Source organism: Morone saxatilis, unplaced genomic scaffold (assembly GCF_004916995.1).
Source record: "Morone saxatilis isolate NCDOM2014 unplaced genomic scaffold, NCSU_SB_2.0 Contig20, whole genome shotgun sequence".
Taxonomy (NCBI): Eukaryota; Metazoa; Chordata; class Actinopteri; family Moronidae; genus Morone; species Morone saxatilis.
The window spans coordinates 4,346,626-4,352,238 of NW_023339763.1; the positions used below are offsets into that span (position 1 = coordinate 4,346,626).

Consider the following 5,613-nt stretch of genomic DNA (forward strand, 5'->3'; position numbering starts at 1 on the left):
TAATTTTATTGCATTTAGTATTTGATATATTTCAACTGTTTTGAGATGTTTAACAGATTATCCTGAGTAGCATATATGTGCCAATTTGTGAAAATACCTTAACCGAGATTTTTCTTGTGCCTTACCCAAACCTTAACCACAGTGATGTTATATCAGAAAATGGTTTTGTTTGTGAAACCGTTGAATTGTTAAATCTCAACTAAAAAGCTGTTGAAATGTTACAAAAAAACTAAATGCAGGCGGACTATCCAAAATATTAAATTAACATGTTTTAAAATGTGGTTGTGAGAAGTTAATCAGTGTGTTCACAAAACTCTTGCTTCTAGTAGCTTGCTGACGTATGGACTGTCAGGGCTAGTTGGTGAACTACTGTAGCTTTGGAACTAACTGCTAACATGGGCCATTTACTCCCTCGTGACATTGTTCACAGGATTGTACTTAAAAACGCTTTCTGAGCTAATGAGCTTGCTAACGATCGGCAGTTTGCAAGGGTCTTAAGTGCAGTTTATTCTAAAGGCGCGTTTCTACCACCGACTGCCGTCCTATAACTGTCTGTAGAGCATTCTTGTTTTGTGCAGCAGTTTATAGTGAGGAGGTTAAATAAAACTGGTGACTGGATATCTTCCTCCATTTAGACTCACCTTCTGTTCGTTCCCTCAAAGGTCAGCAATGTCAAGGTGGCGTGCTATTGGTCGACGGCGCAAACCCACGGGGTCAAAGTTCACTAACAAAACTCAACGTGAGCAAATCCACTGGTCGCGGTGATTCCAGCTGAATGAATCGATTTCAAAGCTCAGTTTTTAAATGCTGTTTTTACAAGGTCTTAAGCGTGAAGGGCAAGTTCATGTCCGTTAAAAAATGTCTGAAAACAGGTTGTAATGGAATTTTTTAGCGAAGTTGGAATTTAGGGAGTGTGTTTGACTTAAAGCTACACGTGGAGTTTTGCCCTTCAGCTGCTCCGTCCTTAGCCTTCAGCTCTTTCCAGCAGACAAAAACAAATCCTCCTTACTCAAGTCTGTCTGACACTCTAACACAACTAGAAGGAGGGATTCGTTTCACGTCTGGCTGACGAGCACCGAATCTGATTTATTAAGATATTCTGTTTTTCATTTGCAGAAGTTCCCCTACAAACGCCTTCAATCTTTAGATGAGAATATGTGAAGAACAGAATGTGGTTTGGCTTTGTGAAGAAAGTTAAAGCACAAACAACATCCAATAATAGCTTACATTCAGGTGAATCTACAATTTGAGGAGAGTTTCAGAAGGTCATAAGGCTTGTCCACAGAGCTGAATGGACCAGTTCAGCCTAGAAGGCAGACAAGAAGTGACCAATCACAGAAAAGAACAGGTGATAATGAGGGCAGCAGATGAGAAAACATTGTGCTGGAACAAACCTGAAAAAAAGGGTTAGAATTAAAAGTTATAAGTTAAAATGTCTATAATTACAATCCCTTTTGCTGGAGCATCCCTTAAGTTCATTATTCAGGATGTTAAATTAACAAATGATGTTGCTTTTGCTCTCCACATCCTGGAATCCAGACTTCTTAAACATTTATCACTCATGCAGTTAAAATTTACATCTAGTTAAATTTGTAACGGGAAGTTTGCATAACTTCCCGTTCTCGCATTCTAGCATTATATTATTTTCTTAACTCTGTGTACAATATGCAGGAAGGTCTTTTACATACTTTTAAAGTACTTTAGTGCTTCCTAATAATAACAGGAAATCAACACATACCAATGTATAAATGAATCAAAAGTTGCCCTCCCTATTTAGACTGTAACCTATCTTGTAGCTGCAATGCAATGCAATTTCCTGCTCCCGTTGATGTAGAAACAAGAAATCGGTTTCACTTTCTCCCATGAATTGTTGAATGTCAAATTGGCAGCAAAATCCTGCTCTGCTGTGGTAGCAGTGTTCAGTGTATCACATGGTCTGTTTGGACTCTTGTATAAAATAAAATTGTCCTCATACCCATGAAATAAAGGGACTGAAAGTACAAGAAGCTTTCAGATGTTTCAGGGAGGTTGTTTGATGTATTTTCAGACTCTGGCTGTGTGTTGGTTGCCGGCTGGGGGGAAGGTGTGACATCAAGCTGCCTTTACCTTTGTTTAGAGACACAGAGGGGGCTCTGTCCCATCACAATGGGACTGAGTGACCAGTGTGAGTGTCCTCTGTGTGTATGTGTGTTCCCTGTGTGGGGGGGGGTGGTGCTTGCCACACCCAGACTGATTGGCTGAGGCCACACCTCACTGTGGAATCCACTGGAACAAGGTCACATGTCAGCCTGTACAACTGTACAGAGTCTCTGTCTGCAGAACCAAACACTGTAAATAAATAAAATCACTCGCAATATCACAGTAGGAAAGTCCAGTTATTATGTCATTTCTGAGCTGACCTGGATTTTGCTTCATGGCTTCTCTTAACACTGGATTTGGGATTAATAAAGGAGGAAAATCAGCAATGTAGCAGTGTTTGTTGGTTGACAGATGTTTTTAAAAAGAGACACATGACATATTGACTATAAGCTGTGGAATAAAATGTGAAACCCACAGGTTTCCAGTATATTAACCACAGAGCGCTCATAAATCAACAGCTGTGTGTAAGTGAAACATTAGAAATCTGGTGAAAGACGTTGTGGTTCAAAACTACAGCAGATAGGCCGACGTTTTATTTCTGTGATCTAATACAATTACCCCGCTTATAACTTTTACATTTAAATACTTTCTTTTTTAACACCAAAAAGGAAAACACACCGTGACATGGCATGGTTTTCAATGCTTAAATAAGTAATAACAGTATGTAGTAGTCATAACTAGTTATATTTGTTTTTTACTATTGAGTCAATATTATTTATACAAGCATATGGATACCTGAAACCCATCATTGTACAGTAGATGGTGGACTTCAACCACATTTCCCATGATAAGCAGTGAGTTTTACAGCAGGGTTGCTACTGCAGACAGGAAGCAGAGAACTAGTTTGTGTATTTGAGCATCTATTGCTGAGAAAATAGATCACTTCCTGGTTAGAGCTTTTCATCTAAAATCAAAGGTAGTTTGTTAGGCTACTCCATAATAATTAACTTGTTTCAACTAGTTTTTCCACATTATTAATGTCAACACAACTTTTTAAATCAATGCATTTAAATGTTTATCTCGCAACCGAGTGCTGGTAATATGGTCCACTGAAGTACTTTTTTTTAGAGTGCAACAAACATGTCAGGTCCACCACCGAGACCCAGAATCAGAATCAGAATCGGAAACACTTTATTGATTCCCACAGGGGGGGGTTGAGCTCAAGTTGTGGGCGTGCAGATCGAGCTCAAGTTGTGGGCGTGCAGATCTCACAAAGTCAGATTTCTTTATAAAACCACGAGTATGAACAATTCCACAGAAAAGTCCTCTGTGACCACATTCACATCAGCAAGTTCAGTCTTCAAACGGGAAGACAAAAAAGTAAGAAGTGGAAGAGATGACAGCTTAATTTACAACTTCCACTAGTGTAGATCAGCAGTGTTCAATCTGGATCATGACCTCGCGCTGCGTCACAACATGGAGACCAGTGGGACTAGATTAGATTAGATTATAACTGATTTATCATTGAAGTCAGAAATGCCAATCAGTTTCCGTTTCAGCTTCTCCTGTGTGGAGTTTTGCTTCTTTTGTCTGTGTTATATCAGTTAATAATCAAATATATTTTAGTCTTGGACTATTTGTTGGTCAAGAAAAGAAATTTAAAGACATCTCCTTTAATTTATAAGCTAAATAAGTAATCAAAATAGTTGTTGTTGGCAAGCTTTATTTTCCTTTATTATGTCTTATAATATACTGTTGTCATTATTATGGACAATATAAATATGCTATTAAGTATTGATTGCTTGTAAAAAAAAAAAAAATATATATATATATACTGCTGATCAATGTAAGAGGCCTGTCAGGTTAATTTGCCGTTTAATAACAATAATAATAAGTTTATTAAGTTTCACTCTGACAGGGTATTAAACCTCTGCTCTTCACTCGTGTGTCCATTACACAGAGTATTGAAACCTGTCAAGTACAGAAGGCTTGCTCAGATCCCTACTCTTCTCTACTTCTTCTTTTCTGATTTGAATAATAATTTTGGAACACAATTTTAGACAAAGTTGTTGCATGGTTTCCTGTGTTTCGACAAAATGTAACATCTGAGAATTTGGGCTTTTGTTAGTTAAGTGAAATTTCTTTTTTATATTCTTGAAAGGAAAGCACAGAGAAGAGTATTGTGTTGGTCTTGGCACACAAACCCAGATATCGTATATATATTGTCAGTACTGACACATTTCAAATGATAACCAGCGCTACACCTCACTGAATATTGAGGTCAAGATATGCTGAAGTTTAGAGGAAACCTTCAAGTAGATGATTTACATCTGTAGATTTAACACTATTAATAAGTTCCCATACAGATATATTTGTAGGAGTACTAGTAATTCTCAGAGTACATTTAAATGTGTGAGAAAGGAAGTGGACATGGTGAGAAAATGGAGACAGAAAAAAAGCGAAGGGGTGTGTGTGTGTGTGTGTGTGTCGAGTCCCTCTGCCTCGGCACTCCCCACACCTCTCTCTCTCTCTCTTTCTGTGTGTGTGTGTGTGTCTTCTCCCTCTGGCTTCCAGAAAAGGGTGTGTCCGCCTCTTGCACTGAAAGGAGCGGAGGGTCATTCACGGCTACTCCTCCATGCTCTCCTCATCTCTCTCTGTTATTTCTCTTTCGCTCTCATTCCCTCACTGGCAGCCTCAGGATTAGGCCTTTGTCTCTCTGCCTCCTCTGTCTGTCTCTTTGCCTTAATTTTTCTTGTCTTTTTTCAAACAGAGAGTGTGCTTGTGTGTGTTCTAACCCCCCCCCCCTTCTGGCAGATTTTTGAGAGGGGGGGTTTTCTTTAGCCAGCCTTTTGAGCAGAGGTAATGCTTGTTGTCATGTGTTTTTTTCCCCCTCCCAATTCTATTTCCTGTCTTGCTTCCTCTCCTACCTGTCTTCCTCCCCCACTTCCTGCCCTCTAATCTTTTCTCCTCCCTTTTTTCACATTTTTCTTCCTTCTCCCCCTCGCCTATTTTACCCCTCATTCTTCAAATCCTTGAACAAATCCCCTTCTTTCATCACCCTCTCCACTCTTTCCTGGAATTAGTTTTTTTTAAAACTTTGTTTCTCACCATCCTGTCCCCTCTTTTTCCCCCTGCATTTCTCCCCCCCCCCTTATTATACTCCTCACTACCCCCCTCATCACTCCCCTTCCTCAGCCTCCTGCTTTTCCTTCCCTAACCTTCTGCTTTCTTCTTCCTGACTATTTTCAGAGGATCCCTCCATCCTCCTCTCACCTTCTGTCTCTTCTTCTCCTCCTCAGTGCCAGTCGCACTCCTTACCAGCCCAGAAGAAGATCGCTTGTTCGGCGCCCAGAAACAGAAGCCACCAACAAGCTTCCCTGACCCAGCAACAACCCCCGCCCATCATCACACCCCCGCCCCTCGCTATTCCCCATGTAGATGTGTTCATTCTTGTTATAGTCTATCATGTACTTCATCTGTTTTATTTTATGGACCACACCTAGTGCTGGTCCCGCTCTTATTCGCGATGTATCC

General features: G+C 40.0%; 1 protein-coding gene across 1 annotated transcript in view; it reads left to right on the forward strand.

The window, feature by feature from the left end:
- Window positions 1-5,613, forward strand: part of klf8 (Kruppel-like factor 8) — a gene marked incomplete in the record, with an annotated part of 59,251 nt that overhangs the window by 26,380 nt on the left and 27,258 nt on the right.